The 19,596-nt window shown below is 45.3% G+C and overlaps 1 long non-coding RNA gene across 1 annotated transcript in view; it reads right to left on the reverse strand.

Annotated features, from left to right (window-relative positions):
- Positions 1 to 10,845: 10,845 nt before the first annotated feature.
- Positions 10,846 to 19,596, reverse strand: part of LOC143934944 (uncharacterized) — a 28,852-nt gene continuing 20,101 nt past the window's right edge. Inside the window, exon 3 of the long non-coding RNA XR_013263445.1 lies at positions 10,846 to 12,364. This is a non-coding gene — a long non-coding RNA (uncharacterized LOC143934944). The remainder of the gene's footprint in view (positions 12,365 to 19,596) is intronic.

Genomic DNA, 19,596 nt, shown 5'->3' on the forward strand with positions numbered 1-19,596 from the left:
GGTCCCTTCTAATTATCATTACCTTTAGATTTATTTATTTTTTTGTTGTTGTTCTTCCAAGTGCAATTAAAGCTTCATAAGCTCGAAAAATCTGCTTCACCATCATTACTTCTGACTCGCTCTGTTGGGTCGGGTTAATATTTGATGCCTTCTACTAAAAAGGTACCGACCCAACGCACCAGGCTCATGGGTTGCCCCTTCCCATTTGCTAGAGAGCCACCGACGTGCCAACTGACCCCAGTGAGCAGCGAAGAGTCCAGAATTTTCACCCTTTCAGAGAGTTGAAGGGTCACCACCTGTCCCCTCCCCATCATCCTTTCATAGATGGATTGAAATTTGACGGTTTCAGCAGGGACCGGTCCATCTATCCATGTTAACACGATTTTGGAAGATAAGCAAGTCTATTAAAAATTTGAGTTTGTTTAATAAATGTATACAATGTTATTTTTCCTTCTTTTTTTTTTTTTTTCAAGTATTTATTACCTATTTTATATATAGTATAAATACATAGTATATATATATATATATATATATATATATACGGAATTTATGATATGTTTTTATCTCTTATATATTTTAATCATATGTTTTTACTGTCTTTTTTTTTGTATTGTTTTATAAACATTTGCCATTTTTATTTACACGCATGCGAATAAGGAGTAAACTTTGGTTAGTTACATACTGATATATTTTCGGTATTCATTGCCATCTTCTAATTGGTTGAAGCATGAGCACAGATCTGTATTGCCTTATAATATATAATGAACAATATATTATAATAGAATGAGTCACAATGGAAAACCATGATAAGACGCAGAGAGAGAACTCTGATCTGCCTTGATCTGACCTTTTCCTGGAAGGAGTCGGGGGTCATAGATAACACAAGAATTTGTGATAAGAGGACAATTTACGTACTTCGCATTTCATAAAAGATTGGGAACCTGAACTCCAGATCATAAAATGATTCCGATGGCAATAAAACGATATAACAGAGCAAGAACTCAACCCAACGTATTGGTACTATCACCCAAGGACTTTTTTTTTTATTGTTTATATAGTAGACTTTTTTTTACGTTATTGTTTTATTTTTTTGTACATTTTGTCTTGCGTTGTGGTGCATTTGGAGAAAAGAAAGCAGGACATACACTATATTGTCAAAAGTATTGGGACACCTGCCTATACACGCACTTGAACTTTAATGGCATCCCCAGTCTTAGTCCGTAGGGTTCAATATTGAGTTGGCCCCGCCCTTTGCAGCTATAACAGCTTCAACTCTTCTGTGGAAGGCCGTCCACAAGGTTTAGGAGTGGGTCTTTGGGAATGTTGGACTGTTCTTCCAGAAGCGCATTTGTGAGGTCAGGCACTGATGTTGGACGAGAAGGCCTGGCTCGCAGTCTCCACTCTAATTCATCCCAAAGGTGTTCTATCGGGTTGAGGTCAGACTAGTTCCTCCACCCCAAACTCACTCATCCATGTCTTTATGGAGCTTGCTTTGTGCACTGGTCCAAATCATTTGGTGGAGGGGGGATTATTGTGTGGGGCATGTTTTTCAGGGGTTGGCCCCTTAGTCATAGCAAAGGGAACTCTTAAGGCGTCAGCATACCAAGATATTCTGGACAATTTCATGCTCACAACATTGTGGGAACAGTTTGGGGACGGCCCCTTCCGCTTCCAACATGACTGCCCACCAGTGCACAAAGCAAGGTCCATAAAGTCATGGATGAGTGAGTTTGGGGTGATTAACCACTTGCCGACTGCCTCACGCAGATATACTGTGGCAGAATGGCACAGCTGTTTCAAAACCCCATATGGGTACGTCATCCCCTTTAAGAGCCACCGCTGCAGGGCGGGGGACCAGATGCTTGTGGCCGGTGGGTGCGATCGCGTGCATGAGAGCCAGCACAGGGATTTGTGTGTGTAAACATACAAATCCCTGTTCTGTCACAGGACAGGAGACCTATCGTTGTTCCTACTAAGTAGGAACAACGATAGGTCTCCTCTCCTAGTCAGTCCTATCCCCGTACAGTTAGAACACACTGAGAGAACACACATTTAACCCCGTGATCGCCCCTAGTGTTAACCCCTTCCCTGCCAGTGACATTTACACAGTAATCAGTCCATTTTTATAGCACTGATCACTGTATAATAGGTCAATGGTCCCAAAAGTGTCCGATCTGTCAAAAAAGTGTCCGATCTGTCCGCCGCAATGTCGCCGTACCACTGAAAATCGCAGATCACTGCTATTACTAGTAAAAAAATAAATAATAAAAATGCCATAAATCTTTCCCATAGTTTGCAGACGCTATAACTTTTGTGCTAACCAATCAATATACGCTTATTGTGATTTTTTCACCAAAAATATGTAGAAGAATATATGTTGGCCTAAACTGATGAAGAAATTTGTTTTTTAAAAATGTTTTTGGGGATATTTATTATAGCAAAAAGTCAAATATATTTAATTTTTTTTCAAAATTGTCATTTTATTTTTTTGTTTATAACGCAAAAAATAAAAACTGCAGAGGTGATCAAATACCACCAAAAGAAAGCTCTATTTGTGGGGAAAAAAAGGATGCAAATTTTGTTTGGGCACAGCATTGCATGACCGCGCAATTGTCAGTTAAAGTGACGCAGTGCAAAATTGTAAAAAGTGCTGTGGTCAGGAAGGGGGTAAAATCTTCCGGGGCTAAAATTAATGGCTTTAGGGGTCAATCTACCACATATATCTATGTGCTTTCAGTGCTGCCAAGCAGTGTCACCTACCACTGTCTATCAGTGTCCATTAGTGCCACCTATCAGTGCCACCTATCCGTGCCCTTCAGGGCCACCTATCAGTGCAGCCTCATCAGTGCCTCCTGATCAGTGCCCACCAGTGCCGCCTCATTTGTACCCATCACTGCTCATTAGGGCCACCTTATTAATGCTTATCAGTGCAACCTATCAGCTGGTGGGCACTGATAGGTAGCACTGGTGGGCACTGCTTAGCAGTATTGATGGGCACTGGTAGGTGGCACTGGTGGGCAGCAGTGAATGTCACAGTGGGGGACTGATGTCCCGTTTACACAAGCCAGTAATCGGCTTATTTTTTTTCTCCTCACGCTGTTAGGCCGCGTACACACGGGCGGACTGTTCGCCCAACTTTGTCCGCTGAACAGTGCGCTCGTGTGTGGGCGTTCAGCGGACAGTTTCAGCGGACAGTTTGACGAACAAGGTTTTTCGGAAATTCCGAAAAACTGTCCGCTGAAACTTTGTTTGAGCGAACAGTCCGCCCGTGTGTAGGCTTGTTCGACAAACTAAGTTCCGTGCATGCTCAGAAAGGCTTAACACGCCGAAAGTTATAATGCAGTGTATAGGACGTCGTATTTTTCGTCCCGTCGTACGTGCCGTTCACGTCATCGCGCACGGTTTCAGCAAACTGTTCGTTCGTCGTGTGTGGCCATGTCCGTCCATGCTAATTTTGAGCGGACTGTTTGCCGAAACTGTTTGACGGACAAAGTTGGGCGAACAGTCCGCCCGTGTGTACGCGGCCTTAGCGTGATGAGAAAAAAGCTGATTAATGGCTTCTGTTTACATCATGTGATCAGCTATCATTGGCTGACAGTAAATGGCTGGGATCGCCCCTCTGGCAATTTAAGCCCGTGCTGTAGCCATCTTTTCGGCTATAGCGCGGGTGTGAAGAGGTTAAAATGATGCCTGCTACCTGCCCACAAGCTCTGCCTGGACTTGACTGCTCTCATGCCTGCTACCTGCCCTCAACCTCTGCCTGGACCTGAATACTCTCATTCCTGCAGCCTGTCCATAACCTCTGCCTGGACCTGACTACTCTCATGCCTAGTGCTTTCCCATAACCTATGCCTGGGCCTGACTACTCTCATTCCTGCTGCCTGTTTATGACCTCTGCCTGGGCCTGACTACTCTCATTCCTGCTGCCTGTTTATGACCTCTGCCTGGACCTGACTACTCTCATTCCTGCTGCCTTCTTATGACCTCTGCCTGGACCTGACTACCCTCTTGCCTGTTGCCCATCCACAACCTCTGTCTTGACCTGACTACACTCATGCCTGCTACCTGCCCATAACCTCTGCCTGGACCTGAGTACTCTGATTCCTGATGCCTGCCCATGACTTCTGCCTTGACCTGATCACTCTCATGCCTGCTACCTGCCCACAAGCTCTGCCTGGACTTGACTGCTCTCATGCCTGCTACCTGCCCTCAACCTCTGCCTGGACCTGAATACTTTCATGACTAGTGCTTTCCCATAACCTATGCCTGGACCTGACTACTCTCATTCCTGCTGCCTGCTTATGACCTCTGCCTGGACCTGACTACTCTCATTCCTGCTGCCTGCTTATGACCTCTGCCTGGACCTGACTAGCCTCTTGCCTGTTGCCCGTCCACAACCTCTGCCTGGACCTGACCACTCTCTTACCTGCTGCCTGGCTATGACCTCTGCCTGAACCTGACTGCTTTTCTGCCTAGCGTTTTGTGTACAGTCTCCACACCTCAGCCGTTCTGTTCCAGCTACCCCCTTGATGGAGCAATCTTGAGGGCCGTGCCCTGGTGAAAAATTGCAGTGGAGAAAACTGGGACTACTGGGGTTTCCAGCCATTGCCACCATTAGAAGCTCTGGTAAAGACCAACTACCCCCCCCCCTCATGTCCCCTGCCAGGGGGCACCATAACAATCATTAAAGCAATTTGGTCTTTTTTACCATTTGTTTTTAGGCTCTCCTCTTTGTCTATGCTTTGAGTTCTTCTTCCAGGGTCTCTGGGGGCTTGTTTACACATTTTTCAAAGGCAATGGCATCTTCCTTGCTCGTGTTTCAATGTTTTTCCTGAGCCGTTTGAGATAGAAAGCACAGTTTGGTTATCACCGTGCCAGTTTTATTTTCTCCAAAGACTTTAGAACGTGTGATTGGCACGCGTGTACAAAATCAATAACTAGAAGCCAGACGCATTAAAAGAATCGTGGAGCAATGCGTGCCTGCCTACGCTTCGCCCCTTGTTCGGAAAAATACCTGAATGAAATCCGAACTTATTTGTCCTTTCAACTACTCGAGTTCAGCTTGGCAGAGCTCGCCGGTCACACAGCAATAGGAAACAATATCAGCAGCTATTTAATTAATATATATCCCAGATAGACAACTTATTCACTGGAATGTGAAAGCGCTCAACCCTTTAGTGAGCACCCGGGGTCACTGGACCGGCTCAATGGCGATTTATTAATGAAAAGCTGCAGAGAACAAAAACAACCTGTTTAGTTATTTTCACGAGATCGGCTAAAAATAGAGGGGCCGTGACGCACGCGGCGGCGGTTAAACAATCATAGAGAAGTTAGGGTTTTCTGAAACGCGTTAGCCTAAAAAATGCAAAGAGCTTGTTAGCCGAGATAATGAATAATTCCAGGGATCAGGATATCTAAAGATAGAGAGAATTCTATTCCAAGCCAGACCTGACTCGACCATCAAGTACAGATTTGTCTTTCAAGAATCCCTATATGAATGGGGTCAGTAAGTGTACGGGATCTAGGAGACAATGAAGAAGTGGGGGGTGGGGCGCAGTAGCGTGCGGGGAGAGGTGGATTTTCTCACAATTACTCAGACAAATTGTTCAGTGCACTCAGTAACCTTTCCCCTACACCAGTCTGCCGTTCACGGGAAAATTGTCTTTTATTACGACCTCTACAACCCCAAACTTCACCGCCATGAGTCAGACTACCATCTGTAATCCCGAACTTACTCATCAAATATAGTGAAAGCATGTATCCGATTTAAAGGGCCAGACAACGATAGAGAAGTATGGAGATGGATGGACAAATATCTCATCAATACTATCCAGATATTAAATATATTATACAGAAGTGACATCACCACTCTCCAGATATAAGTTATATTATACAGGCATGACATCACTGCTATCCAGATATAAGTTATATTAAACAGGAGTGACATCACCGCTCTCCAGTTATAAGATATACAGTTGTGCTCATAAGTTTACATACCCTGGCAGAATTTATGATTTCTTGGCCATTTTTCTCAGAATATGAACAATAACACGAAAACTTTTCTTCCACTCATGGTCAGTGTTTGGCTGAAGGCATTTATTATCAGTCTAATGTGTTTACGCTTTTTAAATCATATTGACAACAGAAACTGCCCAAATGACCCTGATCAAAAGTTTACATACCCCAGTTCCGTGTATTGCCCCCTTTCACATCAATGACAGCTTGAAGTATTTTGTGGTATTTGTGGATGAGGCTCTTTATCTTCTCAGATGGTAAAGCTGCCCATTCCTCTTGGCAAAAAAGCCTCCAGTTCCTGTAAATTCTTGGGCTGTCTTCCATGAACGGCACATTTGAGATCTCCCCAGAGGGGCTCAATGATATTGAGGTCAGGAGACTGAGGTGGCCTCTCCAGAACCTTCACTTTATTCTGCTGTAGCCAATGACAGGTGGACTTGGCCTTGTGTTTTGGATCATTGTCATGTTGGAATATCCAAGTCCGTCCCATGTGCAGCTTCCTGGCTGATGAAAGGAAATGTTCCTCCAGTATTTTTTGATGACATACTGCATTCATCTTGCCAACAGTGCCTTTGTAGCTCACACATCCCCAAAACATCAGCGATCCACCTCCGTGTTTCACAGTAGGGATGGTGGACCTTTCATCATAGGCCTTGTTGACTCCTCTCCAAATGTAGGGTTTATGGTTGTGGCCAAAAAAGCTCAATTTTGGTCTCATCAATCCAAATGACTTTGTGCCAGAAGGTTTGAGGCTTGTCTCTGTAGTATTTGGCGTATTATAAAGCGGGATACTTTGTGACATTTGTGTAGTAATGGCTTTCTTCTGGTGACTCGACCATGCAGCCCATCTTTTTTCAAGTTCCTCCTTATTGTGCATTTTGAAACATCCACACCACATGTTTTCAGAGAGTCCTGAATTTAACCTGAAGTTATTTGTGGGTTTTTCTTTGCATCCAGAACAATTTTCCTGGCAGTTGTGTATATTTTTGAAATTTTAGACGGTCTACCTGACCGTGGTTTGGTTTCAACAGACTCCCTCATTTTCCACTTCTTGATTAGAGTTTGAACACTGCTGCCTTCACATTGGCCTTCTCAATTCCTTGGAATTCTTTTTTAAAACCCTTTTCCTGTTTTATGCAGTTCAACTACCTTTTCCCGCAGATCCTTTGACAATTCTTTTGCTTTCCCCATGACTCAGAATCCAGAAACGTCAGTACAGCACTGGATGAAAGATGCAAGGGTCTGTCAGGAGTCCAGAAACTCATTGACCTTTTATGCACACACTAATTACAAGAAAACAGATCACAGGTGAGGATGGTTACCTTTACTAGATATTCAAACCCCTTTGTGTCAACTTGTGTGGATGTTATCAGGCCAAGATCACCAGGGTATGTAAACTTTTGATCAGGGTCATTTGGGTGGTTTCTGTTGCCATTATGATTTAAAAATAGTAAACACAGTTCATTGATAATAAATGGCTTCAGCCAAATACTGACCATGAGTGAAAGAAAAGTTTTTGTGTTATCATTCATATTCTCTAAAAATGGCCAAGAAATAATAAATTCTGCCAGGGTATGTAAACTTATGAGCACAACTGTACTATATGGGAGTGACATCACCACTCTCCAGATATAAGATATATATTACAGGAGTGACATCACCGTACTCCAGATATAAGATATATTATACAGGAGTGACATCACCGCTCTCCAGATATAAGATATACAGGAGTGACATCACCGCTCTCCAGATATAAGATATATTATACAGGAGTGACATCACCGTTCTCCAGATATAAGATATATTATACAGGAGTGACATCACCACTCTCCAGATATAAGATATACAGGAGTGACATCACCACTCTCCAGATATAAGATATACAGGAGTGACATCACCGCTCTCCAGATATAAGATACATTATACAGGAGTGACATCACCACTCTCCAGATATAAGATATATTATACAGGAGTGACATCACCACTCTCCAGATATAAGATACATTATACAGGAGTGACATCACCGCTCTCCAGATATAAGATATATTATACAGGAGTGACATCACTGCTCTCCAGATATAAGATATATTATACAGGAGTGACATCACCGCTCTCCAGATATAAGATACATTATACAGGAGTGACATCACCGCTCTCCAGATATAAGATACATTATACAGGAGTGACATCACCGCTCTCCAGATATAAGATATATTATACAGGAGTGACATCACCTCTCTCCAGATATAAGATACATTATACAGGAGTGACATCACCGCTCTCCAGATATAAGATATATTATACAGGAGTGACATCACCACTCTCCAGATATAAGATATATTATACAGGAGTGACATCACCGCTCTCCAGATATAAGATACATTATACAGGAGTGACATCACCGCTCTCCAGATATAAGATACATTATACAGGAGTGACATCACCGCTCTCCAGATATAAGATATATTATACAGGAGTGACATCACCTCTCTCCAGATATAAGATACATTATACAGGAGTGACATCACCACTCTCCAGATATAAGATACATTATACAGGAGTGACGTCACCGCTCTCCAGATATAAAATACATTATACAGGAGTGACATCACCGCTCTCCAGATATAAGATACATTATACAGGAGTGACATCACCGCTCTCCAGATATAAGATATATTATACAGGAGTGACATCACCGCTCTCCAGATATAAGATATATTATACAGGAGTGACATCACCGCTCTCCAGATATAAGATATATTATACAGGAGTGACATCACCGCTCTCCAGATATAGGATATACACAGGAGGAGGGATTGAAGAGTGGAGTTCTGCTCTATCCCATGTATTGGGATGATGACATATCTCAGTTCTCGGGTTGAAGTCGTATTATTTTACGACCCCTGAGCAGTCGGGTGTTTGTCTTGGTCCGGGTATCGGAGGGAAGAGTCTGGACAGGAGGGTGGGAGCTGCAGGCAGACATCCGCTTACCCACCATCTCTGTCTTCATATCACGCCCTGCCAACTTTCCATAGGCAAACCATGACTGCTGTTGAACTACAACTCCCAGCATCCCCCATGTAGCTCTGATTATCTGCTCCTGATCTGACGTGACTCGCTGCAGCACCACTTGGAAGGGGTTTGTCGCGGGCTCTCCGGAGCCGGCCGCGGACCTGTCCGCCCCCCCTCCCGGGGGATTAGGAAAGATGTTTTTCGTCTGCGGTGGGAAGAAATTCTCTGCTTCTGTTGCCAAAACCAAAACCTTTTAAAATGAATGTCTTCAGTTTCCATAATATTTAGTCAGACTTTAAGGGCTGGACTACATCAGCGATGCTACTGACACTCGCTCGCACCCTAATAATTATATTGCCATTGCGCTGGGATGAGATTAAAGGGAATATAGTGTATACCTCTTTTATTTCTTTATCGTGGTTATGAGAAAAAAAAAGAAATAAAATAAAATATTAGTTTTCCTATATATCTCCTTACCTCCTGTTGTAAAGATCCTGTTGTTTATAGAGCTCAATAGCTCAAGATGATATTTACACACAGCATGACTTCATCTTCATTTATTTGACTTTTGTCTTTAAAAAAAAAAAAAGCAGCCACAACCTGAATAGAAAAGCCCGTCCCCTGCCAGCATGCTGCAAATAAGGGCCCTTGCTCCCTCAGTGGGTGCAGTGGTCCCTTTGGAAAGGTCCAGCAAACCCCCTGCTAGTCAATGCTAGGGCTTTCCTATCAAAAGGTAGTATGTACATTGCTGAATGGAGAGCTCTAGTTCTGACCTAGCAGGGGGTGTGTCAGACCTTGACAGAGAAGCTACTGCTTCCACACAGAGAACAAGGGTCCTTCTCTGCAGCATGCTGGCAAGGGGGGGGGGCAGGCTTTTCTACTCAGGCTGAAGGTAGCGTGTGCCTTGCTGAAAGGAGAGCTGTAGTTCTGACTTAGCAGGAGGGGGATGTCTGACCTCGGCAGTGAGACCACAGCTTCCACACAGAGAGCAAGGGTCCTTCTCTGCAGCATGCTGGCAGGGGGGCAGGCTTTTCTACTCATGATGTGGCTGCTTACTGAAAAAAAGTCAAATGAAGGGAAATGGAGGTCTAGTTATGCTGTGTGTGTAAATATCACCTTAAGCTATTGAGCTCCATAAACAACAGGATTTGTGCAACAGAAGATAAGGAAAATATAGTAAAACAATGTGTAAATGAATATGTTTTTTTTTTTTTTACTCGTGCTAGCAAGGGACAGGCTTTTCCACTGAGGTTGAAGGTAGCATGTGCCTTGCTGAATGAAGAGAGCTCTAGTTCTGACTTAGCAGGGGATGTGTCAGAATTCGGCAGAGAGACCACTGCCTCCGCACTCAGAGCGGGGGTCTATCTCTGCATAATGCTGGCAAGGGGGGTGGGCTTTTCTAATCAGGCTGAAGGTAGCGTGTGCTCTGTTGAAAGGAGAGCTGTAGTTCTGACTTAGCAGGAGGGGGTGCCTGACCTCGGCAGAGAGACCACGGCTTCCACACAGAGAGCAAGGGTCCTTCTCAGCAGCATGCTGGCTGGAGACAGGATTTTCTACTCAGGCTGTGGCTGCTTTCTAAAGAAAATAAACTGTAGGACTTTGCACACGAGGCAGGATCAGGGTCAGAGATCACCGGAGGGGTGAAAGGGGCTGTCATGAAATCCCGGGCTGTCTCCCAGCTACAGAGGGTGCCTAACAGTGACAAATAACATCGCCTGGCACAGTAGTTGTCTATGGTGTTTCTTTTCTGAAGATTTCTGACGCTTTCCATATCTGTACATAGCTACATAGTAGGTGAGGTTGAAAAATAGACACAAGTCCATTGTATATCCCTGTGTGCAGGGCCATCTTTATTATTGATTGGGCCCTGGGCAAAACTTTTCTTGGGTCCCCCCCCATGCATTTTTGCTCTCAACCTGCTCTGAGACATACAATAAATAGCAGCTAAATGCAAAATCAGTTTACTGAATCAGATCAAGCAGCTATTTCCATTGGTTGCCAGAGGTTACAGTTTATCATTACCACTCACTGACTGGTTGCTAGAGGTTACAGCACACATTGTGGCTCACTGATTAGTTGCTAGAGGTTACAGAACTTGATTTCTGCTTGTTGATTGGTTGTTAGAGATTTCTGTGGACATGACCTCAGGGGGGCATGATATACATATCAAGGCTGCCGGCCTGCGCTATTTATATATGAATGCCGCCGCTATTTACATATGAATGCCGGTAATTTACATGTAAACACAGGGTCTGCAGGTGAGTCATTTGTAGCAGCACTTCACACTGAGACATTGGGACACAGCACAGGACTAAAACCTCAAGGGATGAGGGAATTTAAACTGGGATAGTTGGCAAGTATGAGACAGCTGCTTTGGGCCCCACAACAATGACAAGGCCCAGGGCAGCTGCCCCTTTTGCCCTGCCTTAAAAACGGCCCTGCCTGTGTGTTGCGGTCGTTCAGGTGCTTATCTAATAGTTTCCTCCCCCGCTGAGACCACCGCCAAAATTGTTATGAATAATTTCTGATTGGGACTCTAAGGCTCGGTTCACACAGGGGCGACTTGTCCAGGTGACTTCGCCGCCTGACAAGTCGCGCCCCGTTCTGTACTACGGAACCGTTCTAATAGGAGCGGCTCGAGTCGCTCCGACTTAGAAAAAAGGTTCCTGTACTACTTTTGAGGCGACTTCGGGCAACTTGCATTGACTTCTATACAGAAGTTGTTTTGCAAGTCGCCGCTGAGGTCGCGGCAGGTCGCGGCGCTGCAAGTCGTGCCGCGTACTGTGTGAACCGAGCCTAAAACAAAGTTAATACTGCAGCTGCAGGAACAGATTCACAGGACTCAATCGCTGTGTTTAAAATGTCCGTTCAGTGTCAAAATGTATTATTACATGTTATTTTATACATAGATAAGAAAGGGGTGGTGTGAGATGTTATTAAAAACTAACAAATAGAAATATGTTATTAAAAGCTAGCGAATAGAACAATTGCAAAAGTAAAACATTGAGAAGGGAGGGGGGAGGGGGGAGTAGAGAGCGTTTAGTAGGAGAGGTGTGATAGGTGAAGGTTACAGAACACATTTCAACAGAGAGAACAAAATGGAGTCTCTTGTGCTTAAATGAACAGTACAGTGAATGTCCATGTCATTTCTCTCCTTTTGTTTATTTGGCACCATTCTTCTCCACGTTACATTCAGCCGACTGCTGGTAGCTCCTGTTACATTGGCGCAGAGAGACGGCGTCCAGTTCAGCTCTCTCGCAGCTTTCTCACAATAATGGGTTCATCAGGGCTGGTGGACCATTTGTTGGTACAGCGGGTAGTCACACAGGGGCACAGCCTGATGAGGAAGTAAGTAAATAACAAATATGAGAAATATGAGAAATAGGAACATCACAATGTAAGCGCCTAGTTCCTGTAACCATGTTGCTTTGCCATATAAAAAGTCACCAAAACCTCCTAAACCCTTAAAGGGGTTCCATCCATCTTTAGCAATATCTCTGGCCTTATTCTGTAGTTCTCTTATCTTAGCTAGATGCCCTTTAATAATGTCCTCATTATCAGAAATGTATATACAACAGTCAGTGCGAAATAACTTACACATCCCACCTTGAGCTGCAGTGAGATCATTTAGCGTTAATCTGTGGTCTAATACTACTTTTTTAATCTTAGCCATTTCTTCACTTAATAAACTTATATCAGTGGTAGTAAGTGTAGCGACGGCTCCTGAAGAGCATGCGCTCTGTTTTTTTTTTGAAATTTAATGTTACCCTTAAGCCGCAGTTTGGTTTGGGTATGATTACTCTAAATTTTGACCTCAGCATCAGTCTGAATGGACTGAGGGGTGTTCTGCCTGGCCATAGGTGGTGCTGTCACTTCTGGCAGGTATGGAAACACAATCTGGTTGGGTGCTTTAAGGTTACTTTCTCTCGGAACCAGCCCAGTGGGAGTGTCACTCATGCTGTGCCTTCTGGGAGGGGGTACTTAAGATGGGGATGTCACGTGTTTCCGGGGGTTGTGGTCCAGAAGTATGTTCTGACTGCATGGTCCTGGTCCTCCTGACCAGCCCCCAGGACTTCCATGGCCTGGGGTGCGGATCCACCCGACTTTACGTCTCGGGGCTGGCTAGCCCGAGGCGAGGAAACTACAAAAAGGATTCGGAGGTGGTCCGGTGCCGTCTCGATTTTTAGAGTGGCCCAGCAACTGTGAACTTATCCAGGGGAGGACTCTTCGGGAGAAGGCCACGCAAGGGTTGGATTCTCAACAAGAGCCTGGAAAAGCTGAAGGACCCAAGTGAATCCAATCTTGTGTGCTATCGTCGGGCCAGCTGCAAGATACTGGTACCACACTAGTGTTCTACAAGTTTTCAAGTTTCCTTTACATGTTCTATAAGTCCATGGCAGGGACTTGTTGCTGATTCAAACACCCTACTGGCTGCTAGGCCTGGTGAGAGAAGGACTATCCAACTAGGGTGAGGATCCAGTTGTGAATGGCTATTCTCCGGATTTATTCAAAAGTAAGAGAGTTATTTTTCATACTGACTTTGATACTAAGAGTACCTGAGCTTTTCACCTAAACCCTCTGATCCTATACTGAGAGACTGTTTGTTAGCTACTATTTTTTGCAAATAAAAATCCCTTCAAGTGGATCAGCCATCAGTCTCTGCAGTTTTTGGGCCATCTACCTCGGGACACCCCTAGACGCATGCGAGGTGAGGAAGGTAACGGTAAGCCCAAGAAATTCAGCCGCTCCTTCGGGGGTCAGTGCTACATAAGGTTAATAATCTTATCTACAATTTTAGTGTAATTATTTATTCTTTTCATTGCTTCATTTCCCCATCCTGTACAGGAAGGGAACCAGGACCACGTCATGTCACCTTCAGTGGACATCTCTCTTTTGAACACTAAAGGGTATTCTGGACTTTGATCTGGTCGCACTGTATCTTTGCGAACAGCCAAAGCAGGTGCTAACTTCCCAATATAACATGTACCTGTAACATTAGTAGGAAGCCAGGCGTAAGCTTTATTTCCACATATATAATATAACCCTCTACGTATGGACGGTATGCCTGCGCCTAAAAAAAACTGGAAGCAATAACATGGAATCTCAGGTAACCGATATTTTCACACATTGGGAACTGTGAGCAATTTGTACTATAAAGGGTTCTATTTACTTCTGGATCTGGGATATAATAATATTGACCATAGTTTCCTCCATAAACTGTAATCTTTGCTTCGGTGCAATCTGAATTGCCCAACCGTGTACGTTTAGTGTTAAACGGGCATGTAATGTTTAAACAAATCTGTGGAGTGTCTATCTCTTTTGAAACCATCAAAGTTACTGATCTCTGCTCATTAGCGGTGGAGACTATGTATTTATTTTTCCATTGTATGACTATGTATTTATTTATTTATATATATATATATATATATATATATATATTGCATTTATTATTTATTTATATATATATATATATATATATAGTACCTGCTGATTTTAGGTAGCATTACATTTGATCCACTTATCCTTCTCTTCGTCAGGGGCCTGGTTCTGCAACTGAATTAGAGTATCTACACCCAGGGCAGGACTTAGGGTGGTGGGGGCCCCTGGGCTTGAGTCACTTTTGGGCCCTACCTTCTATACATTACCATATTTATCGGCGTATAACACACACCCCAAGTTTAAGAGGGAATTTTAAGGAAAAAAACTTTTAGGAGGGAAGTTTAAGGAAAAAAACTTACATTTAAATGCCCATCAATGCAGCCTTATCAGTGTCCATTTGCAGCCTTGCCCATCCATCTGCACCCTTGTCCAGTGTCATTTGCAGCCTTGAAGTTTAAAAATGGTGCCACCGAGATACAGATTCCTGTGTATCTCGGCGGCTCTCAGGTCCTCTCGGCGGCTCTCGGGTCCTTTCGCAGTCCCGAGCGGAGCCGAGTGTACTTGGCTTGGCTCACAGTCATGCCCAGTCCCTGTGTTATCTACATCATAGGGAGGGACTGGGAGTGACTGTGAGCGGAGCCGAGCCAAGTATACTCGGCTATGTATCTCGGCGGGGGCCCCCTATTGGGTGGGGCCCATGGGCTTGAGCCCAGTCAAGCACAATGGTAAGTCCGGCCCTGTCTACATCCCACCGCTCTTGATGAGGGGAATCTGTCCCCGCTACCTGGGCAACCCCTACAGTGGGTGTGACTCCAAATGCCATAAGGGCAGCATCCTTTGCCGTTCGGTCCGCTAAAGCGTTTCTTCTGGCTGTCATTTCCCCTTGCATGCCCTTTTACCTTCAAGATGGCAACTTCTGCTGGTTTCTGAAAGGCCTCAAATAGCCGCTCTATGCCCTTGTACACACGGTCGGAGATTCCGACGGAATGTGTCCGATCGGAGAGTTTTGTCGGATATTCCGACTGTGTGTGGTCTGCATTGGACTGTTTCCATCGGAATATCCGTCGGACCAAATTTTCCAACTTGCCGGAAATATTTTCCGACAAACTGGTCCGATCGGACATACTCCGATCATGTGTAGAGAATTCCGATCGGACAAAGTGCCACACATGCTCAGATCAAATTCCTACATCAAAGCTATTGGCTACTAGCCTGAACGTAGCCCCATCGTAACGAAATAACGTCATCACGTTCTGAAAGATCGGATTTTCCGACAATTTTGTCCGACCGTGTGTATACAACAGTTTCGGACAAGATCCGTCAGATTGGTTGCCAGAATCTCCGACCGTGTGTACAAGGGCTATGAGTTTTGCATGTCTCACTGGCTTCCCTGCACTAGTCAGGAAATCCCGTGCTTTCCAAATAGGCCCAAAATCGTGAGCTATTCCAAACGCATATCTGCTGTCAGTGTAAACGCTTCCCCTTTGATTCTCTAGCAGATGACATGCTTTGACTACAGCACACAACTCCGCTTCCTGTGCTGACATTTGGGGTGTCAATGCTTCCTGATGTAAAAATGGTGTCTGTAGTGGTTACAGCAAACCTTGTGTGTGGCCGACCATCATCCGTGTAAAATCTGGAACCATCTACAGCTATCTCCTTGCCGCTCTTACAGTAAAGAACCCTTTACGTAGTTTAGGGTTAAACCTCTTTTCTTCTAATTTTAATGAGTGGCCACGAGTCGTGTGAAAGTTTTCTCCCTACCATTGTACCATTGCACTTGTGCTGGCTGGCAGGTGGAAGGAGTTACGGTTTGTTCCAGTTAAAATACTTTGTTGGCTGCAAAATCCAGCTGTCAGCTAGTCAATGATATTCTGTGTTTTATAAAAAGAATACAGAATACGATTCTACTTGTTTGTTTTCATGCGGATCCTGGACGTCCGCTGACCTGGTAATCATTGAACGATCCACTTTGCAGCCTTATATAACACATTGCGGTTATATCAGAGCTTATTCAAAGGTCACAGCAGCCTCTGACAATGGCCGACCCTGCCAAACCGCTCTTTTCATCCAACTGCATTGCAGAGGAACTTTCATGAAAGAAGAACACCCTGATGCCCTGTACACACGGTCGGACTTTCTGACGGAAAATGTGCGATCGGATCGTGTTGTCGGAAAATCCGATCGTGTGTGGGCTCCATCGGACTTTTTCCGTCGGAATTTCCGACACACAAAGTTGGAGAGCAGGATCTAAAATTTTCCTACAACAAAATCCGATCGTGTGTAGATAATTCTAACACACAAAGTGCCACGCATGCTCAGAATTAAATTAAATTATGAGACCAAAGCTATTGGCTACTGCCCTCTTTATAGTCCTGTCGTACGTGGTTTACGTCACCTCATTCTGAACGATCGGACAACTTTGTGCGACCGTGTGTATGCAAGACAAGTTTGGGCCAAAATCCGCTGGAAAAAATCCAATGGATTTTGTCGTCAGAATGTCTGATCATGTATACAGGGCATGAGACTAACAAAACGTTGGCAAATATATCATAACTTTTCCGAAAATTTTCTAAAGCGGAGTATCTAGACCAGGGTTTCTTAACTGGGATTCCATTGATTTCTAACATTCCACCAGAGGTCTCTAGGGGTTCCTTGAGCAATGAGCAATTTCTGCTTCTCAGATAAGTTCCCCACCGACACCATTGATCTTTTTACCTATCTGTAAGGGGATAATTCTTCCCGAGTATAAGGAGCATTCTTCCCACTGACCATCACACTAATGCAGGGGCGTACCAAGCTGTTGGCAAGATCGGCACACGCCAGGGGTGCAGGCCGAGAGGGGGTGCCATTTGGCGTTGTTCTTCACTGCAGCACAGGCACAGCAGCGGTGGGCTGGAGGTGCAGAGCACTGCTGTTTGCTGCTGGGCTAGTGGGCTGGCCCAGTGGCGTTCTAAGTGGGGGGCAGGCCGCCCCAGGTGCCACACACTAGGGGTGTCAGGCCAGCACCCCTCCACGACTGAAGCGGAAACCGCGGGCGGGTTTGAGCAGCGGCACAGAGCGTGGGCGTGGTGACAGGCAGCGGCAGTTAACACACGGAGAGCCTGGCTTTGCAAGGGGGGGGTTGCGAGTCTGACCCGAGGGACACCCGTCAGCACACCCGGGACCCGGCCACAATGATCCCCTTCTCTTGTGGCTGCCCCGCGGCTCTGATAAGTCTCGGCTGTCTCACACAGCCGAGCAGAGTGAAGCCGCCTCCCCCTCCTCCGTTATGTACATTATGGGTCTGAAGAGGGGGGTCTGTATTGTAGGTGGGGTTTGAACTGTAGGGGGCTCAGTACTGTAGGAGGGGGTCTGCACTGTAGGAGGGGTCTGTATTGTAGGAGGGGTCTGTACTGTAGGGGGGTGGGGGGGCGCCCATACCGATTCTCACCTAGGGCGCTAGAGACCCTAGATACGCCGCTGCACTAATGCAGTGGCGGCCGGTGGTCAATATTTTGGAAGAAGGGGGGCGGCATATAAAACTTGCATTTAGATTTGGACATTGTACACAGAAAGGAAGCGGCACCAGGGAGGAGGGACACCACTGTGTGAGCCATGCTGATCTGTGGACTGCAGTGAGTTTACTATGAATGGAGAGCTACAGGGGAGGGGTGTCTCAGGTAAGAAGATATGTAGGGGGGTGCTTTGGGAGAGAGGACTTGTGCTAGAAGGGTTAGTGAATTTAAACCCCCCCCCCCACCCCACATTCTAGCATAAGTTCCCAGAGCACCCCCCAGCATATATCTGACCCCCCCAACCCACCTAATATTACAAGTCTTCTCCTGTCTCAATGTGCCCCGCAGTACTTATCAGCCCCTCCACCCCACCTTCTAGCACAGATCCTCTCCCCTCCCAGAGCACCCCCCCCCCCCCAGCACATATTTGACAACCCACCTTCTAGCACAAGTCCTCTTTCATCCCAAAGTAACCCCCAGCACATATCCAAAACCTGGATTTTGTTTAGTCGTGCCCCTTAAGCCCCTCCCAATGTAAAGTTTTACCACACCCTAGTGCTGCCACTGTCTAAACTCATAAAAACTCATAAATGTAGGAAATCTAAACGTAGGAAATCTTGGAGGAGGACACAACATAACCCAGCTATGACATTTTCTTAAAGTTGGCCATACACCAGGCACGTTGCGGACAGTTCCTGATAAACCAGATGAAATCCACTTAATTGGTGGACCTGTTGGCCCCCGCTCACCATCCTATGATTGGAAAATCGAACCTTCTGCAAAGCAGACAACACTTGGCACCTTTGAGCGCTTCCATAATAACCCAGTTTGTGGTTGTTGGAGACCATTTTTCCTGAAGTCAGACTCACTTGTTCACACTAGCCTGTGCTCTGAAAAGCGATCCATGATGGATCTCCTCTCAAAGTGCGGTTAAGCAGCCATTCTCAGGCGCTTAGGATGCGATCCTGCTACCTCCTGAATGGCTCTTTCTTTTTTTATGCCGAACGACAGTATATAATTGGGATAATTTGCTGCAGCTGCAAGTCAAGCATCCCAGATAGCAAGGATAACTTGCCACACATTTGTGGCAGTGTTGAATTGTAAGTCTGTTAACTTGCTGCACATATCACTGCCAAGTTGTACACTTTTCCAATTTGTAGCAAATTTTCTTGGCAAGTCTCTAACACGAGCAAAGTTGCAGTGGTGCGTCTACAGCAAGAGCGCTGCAAGTCTACAGCATTAAAATTCACCTGCAGTGACCCCACGTGTTGGGATGAGTATTGCACAACATACCTGAACCAGAACTTGCAGCAGACTTGCAGAACGGTTTGCAAAGAAAGTTGATCTGGAGTCACGCAATATGGACTTGCTGCAATTGTGCAACAAATGTGTGAAGCCCGGCAAGTCTAGCAAAAGCTTAGCAAGTTATTTTCAAACTTTCAGCACACTTGCTTGCTATCTGGGAATCGGATTTGGCTCTCCATTGCACATTGACTTGACTGGCCGAGTTTGACAGGCGATGCCACCTGTCAACTTGGCATGTTGCAAAGTGTTGCTGTGACGTCATGTGAACATTCTTCCCCCAGCTGTATTTTACACTTTCAGTGGTTGGCCAAGGGCCCATTTTACTGCCCCCTGCTGCCCATATGAAAGAGGCCAACCAGGGTCGTACTAGCAAGTACAAAAATCCCCC

This window comes from Lithobates pipiens, unplaced genomic scaffold, assembly GCF_037356315.1.
Source record: "Lithobates pipiens isolate NorthernLeopardFrog02 unplaced genomic scaffold, aLitPip1_a1.2 Scaffold_28, whole genome shotgun sequence".
In the NCBI taxonomy this organism is placed as follows: domain Eukaryota; kingdom Metazoa; phylum Chordata; class Amphibia; order Anura; family Ranidae; genus Lithobates; species Lithobates pipiens.